This window comes from Lissotriton helveticus, chromosome 6 (assembly GCF_964261635.1).
Source record: "Lissotriton helveticus chromosome 6, aLisHel1.1, whole genome shotgun sequence".
NCBI classification, from domain to species: domain Eukaryota; kingdom Metazoa; phylum Chordata; class Amphibia; order Caudata; family Salamandridae; genus Lissotriton; species Lissotriton helveticus.
Window position 1 is genome coordinate 487,730,755 of NC_136067.1, and position 22,881 is coordinate 487,753,635.

Genomic DNA, 22,881 nt, shown 5'->3' on the forward strand with positions numbered 1-22,881 from the left:
ATTTTTGTTGAGAACAACACCCTACAGACCAAAACTTACACCAAACCGACTGCAAAAAACAGTTTACTTTCCTATAAAAGTTTTCATCCCAAACCACTAAAAGACAATCTCCCATATAGTCAGTTCCTCAGAATCAAACGAAACTGTTCCAAAAAAGAGGACTACAAGGAGCAGGCTCTAGTACTCAGCCAGAAACTCAAAGAACGTGACTATACCCAGACAACTATTCGCAGATGTATGAAACGCGCCAACAACCAACCTAGAGCGTGTCTCCTGCAGATTCACTCAAAAGAACCCCCGGCAGATCTGGTCACTTGTGTAACTACTTTCTGTCCAGCCACGTATGAAATGCAAAAATTGGTAAACAAAAACTGGAAAATCCTGATGACTGGTAAATTTGAATGGCCTAAACCCCGTTTTGCCAACAAAAGAACAAAAAACCTGCGTGACACTTTGGTACATACACGACCGAAGAAAAAACAACAAGTGAATTTAACAAGAGACATCACGATGGCTCCGGTTACAGGACACTATCCCTGTGGAAATTGTGTGGCCTGTAAATACACAACTTCTTCAAAACAGCTAAAACTTTCAGAGACTCTCATATGGACCCAGAGACAACATACGAACTGCAACTCTACCCATGTAGTTTATATGGCTAACTGTCCCTGTGATAAGATCTACATTGGGATGACATGTCGCAAAATCAAAATCCGTATTGGCGAACACAGGAGCAACATCAGGCTCAAAAAAACCACCACCAAACTTTGTGCACATTTCATTGAAGCAGGACACACCAGTGAGGACATACGCTGGACTGTCATTGAAATGCTCACAGATAAAACACACAACGCTGAGAAAAAAGTTTATGAGAAAGAGCAGAGGTGGGTAAATCGCTTGAGCACTCATGTCTGGGGATTAAACGATAATATACCCTGGCACCAGTTCGCCACACATTAAAATCTAATAAGCGAACCAGCAGAACTGCATTAGATCTACTTTCTACTTTTTGCATACCAATACCAGCATAGAGTAGCTCATCGTTATTATCCACCTTGGGCCATCTCTTAGAGGGGGTTCAACATACACTCCTATACACTCGATCATTTGGATATCTATTTTTATCCACTATTTCATCCATTATCTGTTTACATCAGAGTGTAATTGTTACAGCCTCCAAGTTGTTTAATTAACACGGGTCACTAATGTAAATCCCGGCACTCCCCTGTTGTTTATACCGAAGCCTTCCATCATAGCCCTAAAGTTGTTGATAAAGATTTCCATTCAACTTTCAACCATCACGTGTTTTACTACAAATACGTGTCATTGACGCTGACCCGACGTCCAGGGGCAGAGTCAGCACAAGAAGTGGAAGTTTCCTCCCATGCGGGTAATGGCGGCAGTCGAGCGTTATCCCACACTGATTCTCAGTGTAAACCAGCGGTAAGGTAAACCTCAAACTAACCCGTTTTTTACTTTCCACAGCTTTGTGGCTACAATACAGCTTGTACCCCTGACGAAGCCTCTTCTTATATAACTATAGGTAAGAGCGCTCGCGCACCAGGCTAGTGACATTACAGTGTTTATTTTCTTTGTAAGCCCCGCAGTCCTTCTATCTAGAGGGGATTGTGTGTAATATGTCTCGTTCGATCGCCACATGATTTATAGCGGTCTGAGTCAACCGGAGCACCCGCACCAAACTCAAGTTACTTCACATAGAAGCCAATAATCGGCAGCTATTTTTCCCGCTATACCATTTAGCTCAATCGAGTGTTTTATATTCCAAGTGTCTCTGTATCACCACCGCACTTCCGAGACCAGGTAACAATGTACCATTTCATGACCAGCAACACCTTGTCACCCTCCTTAACAGTACACTTATATTGCCATAACGATATACTGGCAGTTTTCTTATGGTCCGCTAATTTACAACAGGACCATATGTCTTCTTTGAAATCATTACACTACCTACCTTGGGCGTCACCGTTGTACAACTGTTGTGATACGCCAATAGTTTTTCCCTACTCAGTAATGTAGTCGCTCCTCTCCACGTGTTTGCCACACATTGTTCCTTTTTTAACTCCACAACAGAAATATTCTATAATTTAATATACCTTAATAGAGACTAATACGTACTCAGGTGCCTCAACAAGTACTAACAAATAACATTACATGTACTGATTTTCACCATTTCTCTTTTAGATTAAAAGAGCAGGAATGGCCACTGAAAAAATTTACCAGATAGCCATCTAGAAAACTGCACAAATTGTGTAAGTAACCACTCTATGTATGTATGTTTGTATAGTCCTGACGAAAGCCCTGCAGACTCCGTTGAGCCATAGGGGGCTGAAACATGTCGACACCACTTTTTGAAGTCATACTTCTAGATCCAGTCACTTGATCTAGTATAAGTATCCAAACATTTTATTCTTTAGATCCACACCATCAATAAAACTTTGGGTGTAGACCTAATTTTAAATTTATTTTTTATTTTTCTTTTTTCTTTTGGGGTCCCATTAAATTTTCTTTTGCACCTCAATTTTTTTGATCTCTGGACACTGCAAATCGAAACCAGAGGAGCCTCTGGATGAGGCAGGCACCTAGCACGTCTTATGGTATTCAATGATAACTGCCACAACTACAATGTAGGGGCGGATGAAAGATATACACCGCTATTCCAACAAAAACATTGTGTTTTTGAGAATACCATAAATCTATCCTAAAGTTGAGATTTGTTACAAGTGTCCACTTCACATCTGATAACCTTCATACTTACCCAGGGGAAGCAAGTGGATACTTATTCCTCCTCCCTACTCTACTGATTACTTATTATCCCATACTTCATCCTGCCATTCAGTTATTATGGTTCTCTGTGGGCTTTCCAGACCATGTTCCTATTCGCCCTAGAACCATACCCGACCCGTTCTACTGAGAGTGATTCCAGTAACAAGGCACTAGTAGCAGGGATAAGAAATATGAGTAGAGAGTTCGACACCTATCTTACGATTCCCAAAGATGAACTCACTCCGTACACTCGTTGGAACGTAACTAAATATGGGGTTTACCTGAGTAAGAGCCAGACAGCAAAGAAATCCCGCCCAGTTTGGATAGTACCCAACCGAGGTCACTTATGTTTACAAGGTATCGGCAGGGATCCCAAAGCACAATTAGGAAAGAGTATATGCACGGAAACATATGTGTTCGCTTCCCGAACTTCCCCTATACTATTAGCAGCCAAAGGCACGTATTTCGTCTGCCATGACCAAGCCTACACCTGGTTGCCCCCTGACTTCTCAGGTACATGTTTTATCTCATTTCTGCTGCCTCCCACCTACACGGCCAGAGCAGATTACCATCGGACAAGGACAGCTAGAGGTGTCGTGAGTAAAGACGACACCGCGGGTCAGGAATTCGCTGACTTCGCAAAGGGTTTTCTGCCATTTTGGGGGCCTATGGTGAACAGCAGGAATATTCGCCAGTTATCGAGGATAGTTGAATCCGCCGTGATTACAACGGCCGGAGCCCTTGGCAATTTGACGACCGAACTTCAGTCGGATCGACTTATGACCCTTCAGAACCGAGTTGCCCTACATATCATACTCGCCGATCGTGGTGGTGTGTGTAGAGTGATCCAATCCAGTTGTTGCATTTTCATCCCTGATAACGCACCGACAGTGTACCAGGCCATCTCTAAGCCACACGAGATATCTGATTCCCTTCACGTAGAAAAAGGGGACTGGTCCTTACTAGGGTGGTTCTGGGAACTGATCGCTACCTGGGGATGGAAAACACTGATCTTCATTGGGATGATCTTAGCACTTCTGTTTATGTTCTGTCTGTGTGTACAGTGCGCTCCTGCACTATGTGGCCTTTGTGCTACCTCATGTGTACGGAAGCCTGTGTCAAGGGACGAACTGAGCAACAGAATGATGCTACAGCAGCATCTCCACGAATTCCTTCATACAGACTTAGACTCGGATTAACATGAATTATTGCCTTATATGAGGGCAAAAGGAGGGGCTGTGGTTCTGAAATTCTGGACCCTACTGTTGTCCCGGTATCGAGGTCCGATACCCGTGTCCCGAAACATCAACGTACCATGACGAATTTGGTGTCGACGAACCGATAATGATTAGGACATCATTCCTATGCATTTGCGTCATGATCGAGGTATGCTAACACCCCTGAATCGTAGTTTCCGTCCCGACCCCTCAGACTCCATTTTGTAAACGGTATCCATCTTGTGTCTTGCCCTCATGATAAGTCAATTAAAGGTCGAGCTTGATCTAAAAGGACACGTCCACCTTCCCTGACTTCCCCCTGACCTGTCCCAACTGACTCCCTTGCCTCCAGCCAAACCTGTTTGGGCAGCTCCTCGCCCAGTGGCCAAACACGATAGCATCAATGCACAACATACCACAAACCATTCACCGCGTACAGATCATGTTTTCTACACACATACACACCTGTCCACGCTCCCTGTTTATGGCCAGTTTTATGACTAGGAGGTGCCTTCTTTTATTGGGGCTTCACCGATATCTGATGGGAGTTCCGGGCCTGGCTAGGTAATCTATCACGAATTGGACATCTAAAATACGGGCTTGCCTACATGACTTCGCTCTTTTGTATTATTGTAGAAATATGTGTATAGCCATATCATAAACTCAAGAATTCTTGCTTGCAGCTATTATTTCTGTATATAAGGAGAAGGCTGGTTCTGTAAAAACAAACAGTCTCCTGAGAACACATGACCCGTGCTTGTCGTGCTTCTAGGACACCTGTTACTTGGTAGCTGCCAATAAAACTTGATCTCTGACTCGACTAGAAGACTCCGTGTTTCTGTGGTCCGGAACAGGGAGAACTCAGAGGTCTTCGGGTGTTATCCCCTGGCACCAAACGGGTTCCTAAAAACCCGTTACCTCAAGTGTCGTCTGCATATAGGTGATATTTGACTCCCGCTTGTTTCAGAATTATTGCAAGGGGATCCATGAAGAGATTGAAGAGGGCAGGGGAGAGGATTGAGCCTTGAGGGACCCCAAGTGTGACCCGTGTTGGCTTAGAGAGACAGGAGTTGATTTTAATTTGTTGCGACGGTGCTGAAGGTAGGAAGCAAACCATTTTAGTACAATGCTATTAATGCCAGAGCAGTCCTTCAAAGTCTCAAGTAAAGCTGGGTGATAAATTGTGTTGAAAGCCACAGATAGATCAATAAGGTTGAGAAGGCGGGCTTTCCCTTCGTCTAAGGCTCTGTGGATATCATTTGCTACACCCTTTCCTGAATCCCTATTGAAAGGTGTCGATGAGGTTAATATCATCCATATGTTTGTTAAGTTGTTGGAGAATGTACTTCTCCAAGGTTTTGGTTAGGAACGGGAGGTTGGAGATAGGTCTGAGGTTGTTGAGATCATTAGGGTCGGCTCCTGGTTTTTTGAGTATAGGTGTGATTTGTCCGAATTGAAGGGAGTCAGGGACACAGCCTGAAGTGAGAGAGGAGTTGATGATTTTAGTCCAGAAAGGGGTAATGATGTGGTTGAGTTTATGTACTATGGTGGCTGGGAGAGGGTCCATAGTGTGGGAGGTAGGCTTTAAGCTCGCAATTATATTGAAGACCTCATTCCCCGACACAAGTTTGAAGTCCAACCAATTCGCATAATTTTTCAGTTAGCAGCAGACTTGGTTGTCCTTTGTGTGATTAAGATCTACTTGGTCGAGGGCGGGTGTTGTTGGGCAGGTTACGTTTGAAGATGTGTTGGAGGTTTGGATGAATGATTGCTCAATTTTTCTGACCCTATCTGTGATGAAGCTGGCAATTTCTTCCCATCGATGCTTGGTTGCTTTAATTTTGTGAGGGCATGCACGGTACGTTTGCCTTTTGGCAATATTGAAGAGTTCTCTAGGTCTATTCTTAGCCTGGTCTAGTTGGCTGCGGAAGAATGAGTCCTTTTCTCTAAAGATGTGTTTTTTATATTCCGACCGAGCAGACCAAAGTAGCGCTAGGTGCCTTGTTGATGGATTTTGTGTCCAAGTCTTTTCAGTAAGTCTGAGTTGTCGTCTTTCGGTATTGAGATCCACATTGAACCAAGAATTAGATTTGATGGATCTAAATTGTTTAAGTTTGAGTGGCGCTACTTGATCTAACACCTCCATCATTGTTGAGTTAAAGTGAGCTGTGAGGTCATCAACTGACATAGTGGTAGGCTGAGGCTGGGACTGAAGGTGGGCATGAATCTTGGATTCAAGTTCGGAGATAGGGACTTCATTGATGTTCCTGATCCAGTGCTTGGGATTGTTGGATCTTGTTGGTTGGTATCTGACAGGTTAGTTGATATTAAACAAAATGAGGTGGTGGTCCGACCAGTCAATGGGCGAGATTGATTTCAGAGAGACCAGTTCATTTTTGGTGATGATCGCATCCAGAGGGGGATGGTAGATGGTATGAAATTTGATGGGCATGGTGCCTTTGACTGCAAGTTCGACACTGAGATACTCTAGAGTCAAGTATTCCACAGGTTTTAATGTAGTAATCTGAATACCTTCTTTGTGGACGATCGCAAGCCTTGCACCTGTTTTGAGCAGTCTGTCCTGTTTAATGACGTTGTAACCTGGAGGGGAGAGTAGGTCTAGCATGGGGTTAGAGTGGTTGTTGAGCCAGAATTCTGTGAGAAATGCTGTGTCGATTTCTTCCCTGAGTATAACTTCAGCAATGTCTGTGGTGTGTTGTACCGCCGATCTGCAGTTGAAGAGCATGCAAGATAGAGGGCAGGATGTTTTAATGTGGGGTGTGCTGTAGGGATGGAAGTTTATTGCACCAGGGGTCTGGGCGAGTGGACTGTTCTAGGGGTTCTATTTGTGCCAACAATGACTGGGATTGCGACGGGAGCTGTATTCTGGTGTGTTGCAGGTTGAAAGTCGTTGATCTCCTCCTATTCTAATATTGAAAGGGTGTGGAGAGCTTGTTTAGGTCGATGAGCCTGTCTCCCCAAAGGAATGGAGGGCCATGGCAGGTCAGGTGGGGGCATGGAAAAGGCTGTGTGGGGGAGAGTATGTGTAACTACCCGGAGAGTGTGTGCAAGGTGGCTTGAACAGGTTGGGCCGATCTAGTTGAAGATGTAGGATGTCTGTAGCTAGGGCGTCGATTTATCGCTCCATTCTGGTCAGTTGTTGGGTAAGTGAGTTTAAAGAGTTATTAGTCTTCGTCTGGGGCGGCATATGACTAGGATCTGTAGAAGGAGAGAGTACTGGGTTCTGGGATTGAACTGTATCATTAGAGGTAGGCGTGGGGATAGATTGAGCGTGATGAGTAGGGTCATTGATGTGTCCAGTCTATAGGTAAGGATGAGGTGTTGTGGGACTTGGGTCAAAGGGAGGAGAGTGAGCAATGTTCTGGAGGCGGTCAGAGTCTGGGGGATTGGCAATGGTATTGGAGGGGCGAAAGGGTTGGGCATGTGGTCTTGAGCCAGAGGAAGGAGAGTGACCAATGATGAGAGGGAAGTCAGTGTCCAAGGGATTGTCTGTGGCTTTGGACCTGGGGATGTTTATGGCAGTTGGAGTAGGGTCAGTGTTGGAGTTGAGGATAGGTGGCGAGGGTATGGTTGTGTATACTGAGGTCAGGAGGGGAGTGGCTCTAGCGGGTCCGGTAGTGGGGAGACTGCAGTTTGTGTCCAATCTGTCTGGTTCGAGATCAGCCTTGCGGTGTTAGTTAGCTATGCGTTTGCTGTGGGATTAGTGGGTGTTTGTGGGCAGAGTGTGATAATGGGGGTAGTGAGGTTGTAATGGATGGTGGTGGATGTCCATGCGTTGTAGAGGGTGATTGGCTGTGTTCTGGGACATTTGTCAGGGTGGAGGTCCGTGAGTTGTAGAGTGGATCGACAAGGGCAGGGATGCTGGCACGGTTCTGGGACATTTGTCTGGGGGAGATAGAGGAGGATGGGTTTGATGGCTCTGTTGAGTTAGAGGAGAATAGTGACGGGAAGTGACGATCAAAGGTGGTGAGGTGCGGGTCAGTGGCCTTTATGAGAATGTTTCCTGTTCTGAAGATGGAAATGTTGAGTTCCCCATTAAAGGTAGGGGAGATGGTCATGGAGATTTTTTCGCCATACTCGGTGACTCGGAAGTGCAGATAGAAGGTGTTTTTCAACTATGTCAGACGGTTGGTGTAGAAGACAAAGTCAGTTTTCGTCTTGCCATTAGTTGTGGTAGTTGTCTACTATGAGTATTTCCGGGTGCTGTTTTAAGGTTCTGTGTTTGAAGTTCTTTTTAACATTACAGGACAGATTTTCTGGGTAGATTATGGACCAAGAGTTGGGTCCGTAATGCCTGAGTGCTGAGTTAAGGTGGTGGGTTAGTGGGCGCATGGTTAGCAACTTAGATTTCCGGTTCTATGTGACTCGATGGGAGGAGAGGTTAGTTGAGTATTTGATTCCTCAGGTTCACCTTCATCAGGGGTAGTTAAGAGTAAAAGGCAAGATTTGCGGGGCAGCGTAGCCCGCGGGCTGTGGGGAAAGGGCAGTGGTCCAGAGTCCCCAAGTCAGATGGTGGAAGGATTAACCCGTTTTTTTAGTAGCTGTCTTGTCAAATTTGAAGAACTATAGGTTCTGTCCCTTTTTTGAGAGGATCGCCTGAAAAACGGTGGGAGGTGCTTTTATATATTTTTCAAAGCAGGGGGGATTGCAGTTGTTACAAGAGAGCAATTTAATTGATAGGCAAGATTTTGGGTTTAAAAATGGCATATAAAGTATATATTGCGCATCTTTTGGCTGCCGACCTAGTTCTCCCTAGGAGGCTCAGTGCCATCCCTTGCAGGCTTGTTCTGTGGAGTGTCCCTCACCAACTTCCTTCGCTGTCTCTAGGCGGATACTGCTGTTTCAAACTGGAATGCTTACCTCTCTTGGGTTTTGTTCTTTCCGTTCGGCCAGTTTTATCTTTTTCCTCATGGTGCCTTGACTATGCCCGCCCAAAATGGCCGCCAAGTGAAGAGGATGGAGCAGCCCTATTTCATTTGCTATGGCTGGGCGAGCCGAGAGAACTGGGAACTCCCTTCCTCAAGTTTCAATAATGTGTGCCATGCGACAAAGTGGATGTCTGCCCAAAGGCCCCCAGCAAGGACAGACAAAATGGGCGCCCTTCTTTGCGGATGACAAAGCCTGGGGCCGTTTGGCGTGTCAGCAGGACCGGGACAGCCCAACCGGAACACCGGGCAAACAGAGTAGGCAACTCCTGCATGACAGTCAGGCCTAAAGTGCCCCGCGCACAAAACAATAGCCCAGCGGCCCTCCACAGTTTTTATACATAGTAAGGTAGCGATAATGAACAGGTTTCAGGTTTCAACCTCCATAGCAATCGGAGCTCGGGGCGCGTTGCGATGGTTTCTGACTCACCTAGCGTCTGGGGGGTCGGGATATGGAGGATGTGGCACAGCTCCTTCAGGTTTCCCAGATTTCATACACTATTCCTTCCAGAATGTTCAAGGTGGACTCTCTGTGAGCTTCTTATGGCTCCATTCACCATTCTCAATTCAATGAGATTGTAGCTCAGCCAATAATCACCCACCAATGCCAGTTTAATTTGTCATTGTTTGCATAGCTGTAAGAGTTATATAGCCTCCGCAGCAATCGGAGCCCGGATCGCACTGCGATCATTTCTGACTCACCCAGCAGCAGCAGGGTCGGGATTCAGAAGACGTGGCACAGATCCTGCACCGAAGGGGGTCCCTTAGGAGCGATTTCACTGAGGGAAGCCAGCGGGACACACCAGCCTCAATGCGACAAGACTCTGCTTTCTCAAACCACTCCCTGGGCAGGCGTAAATGCCCAGTAAATGCCCAGCCGACTGGACTACGGCAACGCCCTCTACGCCGGAACCACCGCCAAGCTCCAGAAGAGACTCCAACGGATCCAGAACGCCTCGGCCAGACTCATCCTCGACATCCCACGACACAGCCACATCTCCGGACACCTAAGAGACCTGCACTGGCTCCCGGTCAACAAGAGAATCACCTTCCGTCTCCTCACCCACGCACACAAAGCCCTACACGATCAAGGCCCGAGCTACCTCAACAACCGCATCAACTTCTACGCTCCCAAACGACACCTCCGATCAGCCAGTCACGCCCTCGCTGCCGTCCCCCGCATCCGAAGAACGACAACAGGAGGAAGGTCCTTCTCCTACCTGGCTGCCAAGACCTGGAACTCCCTCCCGACCGACCTGCGCCTGACCCAAGACCACCTCGCCTTCAGGAAGAAGCTCAAGACCTGGCTGTTCGGGCAGTAGCAGCACCCCCCCCCCTAGCGCCTTGAGACCCTCCGGGTAAGTAGAGCGCTCTATAAATGTCTATGATTGATTGATTGAGTAGATCATCCGCCTCGTCCACAAGTGTCAGGGTCAGTAGCAGGGAGAACAGTTGAGCGTCCGACCTGCGCTTCTTTGAGATGATGTTGATATCCGCTCCCTGGTCAGTGGGAGCCTAGTTGTCGAAGTCGCATTCTAGGCTTGCCGGTAACTTGCCAAGACAGAAGGCAGACCACCACCAAGCGGTGACAATCCTCACTGCTGCTGTGTCGAGCAAAGGGGTGGACGTACGGGCATAACGGGGATGTTCACAAAATAGTGATCCCTAGCCCCAGAGCTACTTCGTAGAGCTCCAGCCCAGTGGCCATCCTATGAATCTAGTGATCAGACATGGATCTTGCAGAGGCTGTATTAGTCTACGGAGCTGTCAGGCCCGTGTGGGCCATATATAAATCTTCAAAGCACTCAACTATCATCTTCCACTGCTGTCTAGTAATATCAGGCTCGGTACTTTAGGTTTCTTTGCGGTCAGTTCCTGTCAATCTCGCATACAGCTTGACAAAGAAAAGGCAATAATTACTAATACTACAGAACAAAGAAAAATAAATTGGACTGAAAGAGCTGTTCGTCTGATGTGGGACAGCACTAGATTCGGCCACTAAACTAAACTTCAAAGCGACTTACCATCTGCCCCCCGCCCCAGTCGGATATATTGCAATCCCCACGCACTCCACCTCACCACAAACTCTTACCTCCTTTTTGCGTCTTCTGCACCCCTCTCAGAGGGATAAGCACTACAAAATCTACCGAAAAATCAGGCACATTTTAAAAGAAAATCTCCTGAAAATCCTCGAGCTCACTGTGGGCTCAGTGCGCCTGGGGAGTTGGCTGGCACGGCACAAATGTAGCTATGTATCCGCCTTTGGTCATTTGCGTGCTTTCATTATCGAAAGCCACACCACAGGCCAGTCAAATGTGTGGGAGTTGCTAGACCCACACAGGAAGTTTTGGAGTGCTCACATGAAGCCTCCCATATGGCAGCGCATGTGCGCTGCGCTAGGCTCGACCTATAAAGGAGGCTTTAGAGTGGAATTAGGTATGAGGTTTTATTCAGCATCAACACAACAGCACCCCTAGTCCTACTGCTCTAACTGTCCCTTTCCCCTCAACATTCTATATGTGATCACATTCTACAGCATTACACATAAGCAGAATATCACACTTCTGCTTGTCTAAAATATAAACATTAGGATATGCTGAAACATTTTGATAAATTAATCTTTAACAACATAAAATGCATCAATTATTTTAACTTCCTCAAAATTTAAACTTGCCTCATTAAAATTGTCTTTTACATTCTCTCTAAATGGAATGAAACCTAACATAAGGCTATTTATGTATACAGATACCTATACAATTACAACAAGGCATTCATTTATATAATCCTGCAAATAAGATGGTAGTTTACTTACTCTTGAACTCATCCTTCATATTCAATCATCATTTCGTAAGTCCACATCGGTCGTAAAATATCTATTACACATATCAGAATACTTCCATCATTAATTCTCACCGCATTCTTATATACTTTAGTAACTCTCAAAATACATGAGAACTTTGAATTCCTTTCTTGGACACAAGGAACCTTTTTTTTTTTACACTGTCACCCACTTTAATTGCGAGTGATGAAAAAATCACCTTCTTCCTTTCATCAAATTACCTTTCTCTTATCTTGTTTTACTTCCTCTTTCACTCTCTACTTGCCTAAGCCATTAATTCTAATACCTTTAACCTAGGTTTAACTTGATACCAGGTGACCTACACTTGAATAATTCAGATGGTGACTTCCAAGTAGAAGTACGCTATAGGCTGTAACGCAATATTGCAGAATTATTCTTCAATTCAAACCATGAGCTCTGGCCAGTTGTTTACTTTTCTTCAATGTTTTGTTCATTCTTTCAACTACACCATTTGTTTCTGTGTGATACATGCCACTTTTCTTAAAAATAGTCCCACACATTTTAAAATAATTTTCCATTTATATCAAATGAAACTGTGGACCATTGTGTGACAAAATAATTTTTGGAACACTCTCCCTTTTAAAGACCTTATCAAAAAAGCTTATAATGTTCACAGGCAATGTATCTCGCAAACATGACACTTCCACCCAATTTGAATACAAATCAATAAGTATAATTGAATAAGGTGTAGAATGTTCTCCACTCAAGGGTCCTACTATATCTAGCACAAGTTCTTCCCATGGATGTTCAGAAGATGGGCCAATAACCATGGGTATTTGCCTAAATTTCAAAACCTTGTCACTGATATTACATTCTGCACATTCTCTTCTCATATGCTGAACATGTATATCAAACACTGCCTTCGTTTTTACAATACCCATGTGTCCTTCATGGGCAAGCTCAGAACATTTGGCGCATAACTTGAAGGACAATCAGTTTTGCTCCGCTAAGCAAGATATCTTTATTCACTATGAGTTCATCCTTTAAAATCCTCCATGTTTTGTCTACCTTGTCAATATTCCAGACTTAATTGATTCTAAAACTTTGAATAAAACTGGATCTAGGAACAATTCTGCCTTCCATTCATCTCTATAATTGTGTCCAAAGTAACCTAAGACACTTTAGTATCCTCTTCCACATACTCATCACCTTCCTCAACTTCTTCTCTCTCACCAACCAAACTGGATAAACAATCTGCAGAAACATTGTTTCCCAGATAAATACTCCATCTTGAAATTATACACTTGTAGAGCGATTACCAGTTTCCTTACTCTGACAGTCTGTCCCCCCAAATTAAATTCCTAAACTTCATTAAGACCCAGTAAACTGCTAAAGCTTCTCATTCTATAACGCAGTAATTACTGTGCAAACCTCTTAAACATTAGAAGCACAGGGAATCAACTGTTCAGAACTATTTCTTTTTTTCACAAGAGCTGCACCCACACCTTTTGCATTGGCATCAGTTACAACAAATGTTTCTTCTTCTCCAGCTTTTTAATAAAGCATCTTTAAACATATCAAATTCCTTCTCACTTTCCCCCGAGCATTCTCAAATTAGAAGATATGTCAGCATAATCATTGGTCAATTTTTAATAGTTTTCAACCACCCCTAAAAAGGAATCAACTTCTTCCCTTTTACAAATTCCTTCATGGTACACTAGCCTCAATCCTATCTTTTTTTGGAGAAACATGCCCCTTAAATTACATACCCAAGATAATTTACTTCAGGACTACCAAATTGGCATTTCTCTGGTGTCAAAGTTAAGCCAGCATCCATTAATCTTTTAAGAAAAAATCTAACCCATTCATCATGTAGTTGACTAGTTTCACCATAAATTAAAACATCATCCTGATAACACTTGGTACCAGGAATACATTTCAACTAATTCTATATTATGTTTTGAAAAACAGAGGAAGATGAAACTAATCCAAAAGGCATCTTCTTGAATCTAAAAGTGCCCAATGGAGTAATAAATGCAGGAAAATCTAGACATCTTTCATCCAATTCAACTTGCTGCTGTGCAGATGTAGGGTTGAGTGTGGAAAAATATTACACCCCAGCTAACGTTGTAACTATTTCATCAATATTCGGTAATGGAAAACTGTCTACAACAACTACCCAATTCAACACTTAAAACCACACACAATTGGGATTCTGCATTGGCCTTCTTAGCTATAACAATGGAAGCCAACCACCAGGCTGCCTTTAGTGGTTCAATAACAGAATATTTACACAGGTAATACAGGTCCTTCTCACATCCTCTTGTAAACTCAACGGTCTTAGTCTAACTGTTGCTACTACAGGCACTGCACCTTTACGCACTTTAATTCTATGCTTGTATTATTTCTAAATTACGTAACTCTTCTCTAAAAATCTTAACAAAATCTTGCTCATTTTTATCACCCACATCTTTTTATTCATTAACTTGAATTTGGGGTGATCCATTAGGATTATGAGTTAATCTTAATAATTTTTGGTGTGTCCACCCAATCAAGTTGTCCCTAACACATAGATACTACACCTTTCCAATAGAGTCCTTCCATTGCAACTCGATACACGCTTAAAAAAGAAATATATTTTTATGGGCACAACTCTAAATCCTCTGGGTCTCATTCAGCTTTTTGAGCTTCACCATGTCCTTAAAATATTCATTTTCTGTTTCTTTTGTAATGATTGTTAAATGCAAACAAGAACCAAACTTCATTACAATATCTTTGCCATTAATTCTTACAGTGCCACTGTATGTTCACAATTAACCTGAAAACTTATTTCACTCTCTATTTCTTCAACATCGCAGTTTATGTTTTTCTTTTTGCTTCAACATCACTTTAAGAATTGTTCTGCATTCCGTCCATCAATTGTGTGTTTTTTGCTTTCCTGTCCTAAGTGCAGCGGGTATGCCCAGACGTGGCATGAGGGGCGAAACCCCAAAACCGGTCCTAGGATGCTTGTTTCCGGTCCAGGGAGGACCTGGCTTGCCAGTTTGATCTGGACTGTTCCCATGAGGCCCAGGGTCAAGACTGATTCGCATATGGCCAGATCTAAACTGGGGTGGCATTGTGAGCAAAAGAATGATGGATTTAACACAGATCTCTTGACTGGGGGTGAATGTTTTGATTTGTTATGCATTCCGTCCATCAACTGTGTGTCTTTTCCCTTCTTCGCACAGCAATGACAAGTTACTCGAACAGCAGGACATTCTCTCACATTTGTTTTGTGACCATCGTTACCACAACAAAAACACTCCCTAACAAAATCCTTTTGATCTTTACAATTCACACCTTTCCTTTTAAATTCATCCCTTCTAGATCCACTCACCATCTGTCACAGCAACCTACTGCTTGTTTTCATTCTTTTTGCCTTTCTTAATTTCCTCAACCCATTTCATCATATACTCCACTCTCTTAGCTACAACACTTAATTACCCAAGGGAGGCTCATCTTTCATAACTATTTATTTTTCTTGTCTTTGTTACACTTTAGAAGAAACTGATTCTGAATCATTTGTTCAATCAGTCCACCAAATTTTTAGGTGGTAGCTAATTTTCTCAAACAAGTAATATACTTTTCTACACACTCATCACAGACTTTAGCTCTTAATCAAAACTGATACCTTTTAAGTATTGTGCTTGCAGCAGGTAAATAATGCCGGTCTAGTTTTCGTAAACAATTTTCATATTCATTTAAATTTATAATTTCTTCTTGCGACAAATCTGGTAATTCTCCAAAACGCCTTACCTCCCTACTCCCAAACAATGAAGAAGCAATGAAAAATATCCTTCTACACTCTCCCCTCTTTATCATAAGCTCAGTTGGGGTTAGTTAAAAAAAATGGAGTAGTCACATTCTGCATTTTTATATTTCCTTATATTACAAATAAAAGGAAAATTATTAATGAAACAATCTTTATTTTACCATAAACACTGCGAAGTACAAAAACCTGCCAATTATTTTTCTAACTACCCTTCCAAAGACTCAGTCATCCGGAGTGCACATCACCAATGTATTATGCTGAATACATTGGTGATGCCGCCCTCACGGACCACGCACGCAACTTCGGAATCATCCTGGATTCCAAACTCAAAATGGACCACCAGGTCAACGCCATCATCACCTCCTCCTGCTACCACACCCTCTGCGTACTCTGAAAGATGTTCAACTGGATCTCCCCCAAACACAGGAAAACAGTCACACACGCCAGTAGCAGACTGAACTACGTCAATGCACTCTACGCTGGGATCAACAAGAACATCACCCACAAACTCCAAAACATCCAGAACGCCGCCGCCAGACTAGTCCTCAACCTACAGTGCCACTGCCACATCAGCCGACTCCTACGGACCCTGCACTCCCGACTGAGAAAAGAATCAACTTCACGTTTTTCTCCCACGCACACAAGGCCCTCCATGACACCGGACCCATCAACCTGAACCACCGCCTCACTTTTCACGCTCCCCCGCTCTCTCCACTCGGATCAGCTCTCCCTTGCGATACCTCGGCCAAGAAAAACAGAGCAGGAGGACACTCCTTCTCCCTACTCGCGGCCAAGGTATCGAACTCCCTCCCTTTCCACCTCCGACAGACTACATCACTCCCTTAGTTCCTAAAGGACCTCAAGACCTGGCTCTATGATGGGGCACAGTGACCCTCCAGAACTTGTGGTCCCCCCCACCTCCGAGCGCCTTGAGACCCATTCTGGGTGAGTAGCTGCACTCTATAAGACCTGTGATTGATTATGCACACTATAAGTTACCAGGTGTGCACGTCACTGACGTACACTCCAATGTTATTGAAATATTTTCAGTTTTCTTACTGTGTTCTGTACACGAACCATCCGGTGTGCATATCACTGATGTGCTTCTGAACGTGCACACTGTTTCCCATCTTTCATGTGTCACAGGATGTCCACCCCTTCATTATTGAGTTTCAGTGGGGATAATACTTAACTCCACTTCCAATTTCCACCAGCTTTTACCGACACCAATTTCCTCACAATTACTTTTTACCATTTACTGGCCAAATTTCCAAAATAGTCGCCACATTTCATTGTGGTGTGTCAATTTCAGTAGGCAGTTGAGCTTATTTTCCCAATTAAAACACACCTTCCTAATCTTCAAATATGGCTGCTGCACATGACATCTCTTTCTGTGTGCGACCATCAGCTCCAGGTCATTTGATGCAAATAAATTGCCACCGACCTTAAACTCCAAGCTTCTCAAACAATGCTTCCGCCAGTCGATGAAAAAACATCACTACCTCCAGTCCACATGCCTTGTTCACCAGGTTGCTCAAGAATTTTATGCTTGAGCAATAACCACATTTTTCACCACATCTCTTCCACGATGTTTACCATTGCAAGACATTGTTGAATTACGTTCCACCACCTCTTGTTGCCAAATTGTGGTGTAGAGTCATATGGAAAAAGGAGGTTTCAGACTGTAATTAAGCACAAGGTTTATTCAGCATCTAAATAGGTCAGCATCCGTGCTCCAACTGCTGTAACTGTCCATTTCCCCCTCAACATTCTACATCCCCACCCTTATATTATTGCTTATGATTGGATTGTGGCAAGAGTATAAAGGATTATAAAAATAAAATTTTAAAAAAGGAACAAAGAACATCTTTTGGACTTCTTCCCTTTCATGATGATGGTCACTGCCTAACATACAGCCTGGGACTGTTCTGGGAAGTGCCTCGGCATACGCGTAACATATTTGGGGATCTCATAGGGGATTTTTATCTCCTTGGGGAGCCAGTTTGGTCTTCTGAAAGCGGAGGGAGGCCTAATCCCTGGAGAGCACCAAAACTTACTAAGTCATGGAAAATTACTCTCCGACAAACGGTGTGGATAAGATGTGCATTCGTAATTTGGTAACTGTGCCTTGGTGTTCTGTGTAGTAACGCTGGAAGCAATTGCCTGCTACACAATCGCAGAACACAGTCCCTGAAAAGTATCTTGCGATTTATATGCCACTTTCGATACCTCTTACCTTCCCAAAGCACTTTGCAGTGGTTGAGTAAATAGCTACTCCACTTTTTAGGCATAATTGTTAGAGTTATGCTTTTGGAGTTCTTTATCTGGGAACAGCTTTGGTGTCGTGCTTTAGCCTCAGAGGTGTGCGCCAAATTAGCTGCAGCAAACTTCAAACTGCACTGCAGCATGGTTTGCAGCACAGAGATGTGTGATGATGGGTCACATTTGAATACACCTTATATAATTATCTTATCAAATTTACATTGATTTGAGGAACAGGGCCTGAATAACCATGGACGCCACAGTGATAGTTCTCTTCGGTCCACCCAGAAGTAGTGACGGCGCAACCTAAGGTTAGCCAGAGACACTGCAGTGGTGGGGCTCAGAGGCCATCCTAGAAGCAACGATGACACTACCCATGGGGTGATATGACACAGTAAATGAACCACAGATACCAAAGTAGTTGGTATAGGGCATGGGTACTCCTAGTGAGGCCCGCGGGCCGCCAGCGGCCCGGCAAGCCTTCCTTGGCGGCTCGCGGACCTTGCAGACAATTTACACGTGTTTTAAAAAAAACAATTAAAGTGTGTCTACAAACAATGTGCGCCAAGACTCTGCTGCTCTGTGGGGACCCGGGCATTCCAGTGATAGTCAGAGTGGAGCTGCAGGGGCGCTAAGGTGAAATACAAAAGCCTCATTAACATACAAATGGTCTTTTAAAGACCTGTGAAGTGCTCAGGTGCGGCTGTGTGTGTGTGCCAGGGAAGCTGTGTCAGCCGGGGCACTCACAGGCAGGGAGAGATGAAGAGGGTGATAGAGGGAGGGAGTGAAAGGGAGGGAGAATGAGGGAGAGCGAGGGAGGGAGTGAAAGGGAGGGAGAGGGAGGGAGGGAAAGGGAGGGAGAGGGAGGGAGAGCGATGGAGGGAGAGCGAAGGAGGGAGGGAAAGGGAGGAAGAGGGAGGGAGCGAGAGGGAGGGTAAGAGAGGCAGACAGAGGGAGAGCGAGGGAGGGAGGGAAAGGGAGGCAGACAGAGGGCGAGGGAGGGAGGGAAGGAAAGGGAGGCAGACAGAGAGAGAGCGAGGGAGGGAGGGACAGGGAGGGAGAGCGAGGGAGAGCGAAGGAGGGAGAGAAAGGGAGCAAGAGGGAGGGTAAGGGAGGCAGACAGAGGGAGAGCGAGGGAGGGAGGGAAATGGAGGCAGACAGAGGGAGAGCGAGGGAGGGAGGGAAAGGGAGGGAGAGCGAGGGAGGGAAGGAAAGGGAGGCAGATAGAGGGAGAGCGAGGGAGGGAGAGAAAGGGAGGGAGAGGGAGAGCGAGGGACGGAATGGTTGGGAGAGGGAGAGCGAGGGAGGGAAAGGGAGGGAGAGGAAGGGAGGGAAGGGAGGCAGACAGGGAGAGCGAGGGAGGGAGGTGGAGGGAGGGAGACAGGGTGGGAGGGAAAGGGAGAGAGAGGGAGAGCGAGGGACAGAATGGTTGGGAGAGGGAGGGAGAGCAAGGGAGGGAAAGGGAGGCAGACAGGGAGAGCGAGGCAGGGAGGGAAAGGGAGGCAGACATAGGGAGAGCGAGGGAGGGAAAGGGAGGCAGACAGAGGGAGAGGGAGGGAGGGAGGGAAAGGGAGACAGAGAGAGGGAGGCAGAGAAAGGGAGACAGGGAAAGGGAGAGGGAGGGAGACAATGGGAGGGAGACAGACGGAGACAGACAGAGGGAGGGGGACAGACAGAGGGAGGGAGGATGGAGGGAGGAGGGTGACAGAGGGAGGGAGGAGGGTGACAGAGGGAGGGAGGAGGGAGAGGGAAGGAGAGAGAGAGAGGGAGACAGACAGACAGAGAGAAAGGGAGACAGAGAGAGAGGGGGAGACAGAGAGAGCGAGAGAGAGGGAGTGAGTGAGACAGTCAGAGTGAGTGAGACAGAGGGAATCAGGGAGAGAGAGAGAGAGAGAGAGTGAGAGGGAGGGAGACAGTCTGAGGGAGACAGAGAAAGAAATAGAGAGAGATGGAGGGAGAGAGGGAGAGGGAGAGGGAGAGGGAGAGAAAGAGAGAAAGAGAAAACCTGGCAATATGGCACCCTACAAAGCTTGATAAGCCGGAAGATAGGTTATATTGGCACAAAAGGCAGCAGATGGACACCTCTAAGAACTGTGGATATTGCTAAAGAGTTTTTGTTTAAAACAGAAACTGTTGAAATGTGTGGTGTTTTAGCAAAGTACGTAAGCTTAGAGTTATATAGAGGGAAAAGTCATTAGCCGAAATTAGGTATATTAATTGTATCCTGCAACAGGTGATACACTCATCCATTTTAAAATGTGTCTTATGTACGTAACTAAATTGTAATTAACAGTCTTTGAATATGTGCAGTGGAAATGTCATAATTGGTTTCTTTAACATTTATAGAGACATGACATTGCCTTTAAAAAACGTTAATGAATTATTATACTTACTGTATTACAATATTGTAGACTTTGCGTTTTGTTCCTCCGAGGTTCATAAGGGTAACTGTTTCCAACCATGGAGTCAAACATTTTTATTTACCTCTCCTATGCATCCTCCATGCTACTGGCTTTCACCTCTGCACCTCCCTTCCTAAAAAAAGATACTGAGCCTACCATTCAATACAGGCTTCTCTGGGCAACGGCGCACACTACAAAGTACTTTGAAGCAGATTTGAGCGATATCAACCCTGTAGAAAATTACCAACTTTTGTGTGGCATCACCTTAGATTTTTGCCCAATTTGCTTTGCTGGCTTCAGAATTCTGTGCACTTTATCCCTTCTAAGCAGTATTAAAGTGCCTGTGCTCCCCCTTTAAACATGGCTAAATAGGCTTTTCCATGAGTGGCACATTTAACTTGCCTGCACGTCCAAGGTGTTTGGTGTAGAAAATGCACCAAGACGACTGGAAGTTAAATGCCACCGGTATATAGCAACACCGATTGTGCGCCCCCCCCAACCTGGACTGCAAACGTAGCTACAGGCCTACTCCATGTAGAATGTAAACAAAACTGTCAAAACATCCCTTTTTAACAGGGAAATACCTACTTTTTTAATACCAGTAAGTCCCCCTATGTAGCCCAAAAGGCAGGGTGCATGATTTCTAAAAGCGGGAAAGGTAAAATATTAATATTATCATGTCTCTACAGTGAAAAGGACCCACAACATATTTTCACTGCGGCAGGCCTATCTGTCTTCCATAGAAAACTAGAGTTCAGATTAAACTAATAATGCCATACCTCAGGAATGATAGAAGTTTAAAATATAATTAAACCACTAGTTTAAAAGTTATTACAAATTCAATTCAACAGTGAAGTCATATGTTTATTAAATATTAATGAAAAGCGGCTGCCTTTTTCCTGCCTGACTGTCAGAAGACTAATTATCATTAGCCTTTGCCAATTCTGTTCTCAGCCCTGAATGAGATGTGAACGAGGTGTGAGAATTTCCTCCTCGGAGCTAGACAGTAGGTTGATCTGAATCGGCAGGGATGACTTCTCTGAGTGCAGCAGAATATTCAGTGTAGGGGCCTATAGGCATCCTGTTGGTACCACATTGTCAAAACCCGCCTGACAGATCTGTTTGAGTAACACTGTGGCACACATGAAGGGGAGAAAACAGATGTCAGGACATTTCCTGTGTATCCCCTGTCTAGGTGCTGTGGGGTTCTGCTTTTAACCTACCTGACTCGTGTTTCCTAGTTTGTTGTGGATGCAAACCCTGTTTCAAGCTGGATTTTATTTAGTTCTAATGATTACCGTAGTACACTCTCCTAAACACCCACAACTTTCAGAGCCTAGATTTAATGCAGTTAGAGACATTGCCATGTTAAAAATTCTCTCGCACATGGCATTTTGAGCCTGTTTGGAGTAAAGAAAACAGGAACTACTGAAACCGTAGGTAGGGTTGCCTACACACCCCGCCCCCCAAGGTAGCTTCTACCCCAATGGTTAGGGAGTGCCCATCAACTAGATCCAGAGTGTTTGTCGGACCAACCTCCTACCAGTATCTGACCTGTGGTTTCATAGCGGCGGCTACAGTTTCAGCATTGATGTGCACAGAGAGGATTTTTGCCTAAAAAAGTGACAGTTTCTTTTGAATTAGGACTTATAAATTCTATCTTGAACTTTCATACTTGTCAGCGGGACCAATCCACTTGCTGCATCCCACCAGGACTCCATATGGGTCGGCCTGAAATCCCTTCTAGGTCCCGGTCAACAGCACTGTTGACTATCATAAGCATTTGGCAAATAGCTTTTTTTTGGTAATATTTATATTTAAAAATGTTTACATTCACTGTATTAAATGTTGTCATTTTTGGTGTCATTTTGTGTCTTACGCCTTACTTTATTTTTCTAGTTCAGTTTAGAATTGTTATTGTTTGGGGTCTTCAATGTATTACAGTTTTGGTACTGCACACATACTTTACACATTGACCTAAGTTGAGCATGTTTGCTCTGTGCTATCGCTAGCAGTGGGTTGAGCTCAGGTTAATTCAGTGACTTTTAGGGTTCTCCCTAACAAGATTTGGGATTATTCCTTGAGGTTGGCAGTCACTCACCCCAAATATGAAGATACAACTTAAGTGTCAGTAACAGACTGTGAGATTCTATGTGCTCCATACTGAGGTCATCCAAACTCTTCATCTCATCTACCTCTTGGTGTAATTGATGCTCTTAGCTCTGGTGGGTTTCAAGCATTTATTTTGTTTAGATTCCCCAGATTCAGCTTTCTTTTCACATCCCACACCAGATTATAATTACTGTGGTACATAGGCTCAACAAACACCCTGTTGAGACCCTCAACACACTTCTCTATCACTCAAACTCATTAATAGTGCTAATGGAGGGTGCCCAAGCTCCCTCTGGCGAGTTCCCCCTACATCAAATCCCCAGCTTCATTTCCTAAGATATATTGGCAAAACACAAGATCCTAATCATGCTGCTCCTTCAGACTTCACATTTTTTAGGGCGACAGTCATCAAAAGCATTGACGCAGGGGCCTTCACAGTCCGATATTTTGCATTCTCATTTATGGTATCATTAAAGGGTGCTCTGGCAATGTTCAGTCTTCATAATGTGAAATTCAGTACTCTGGTCCCAAATTCACAAATGAA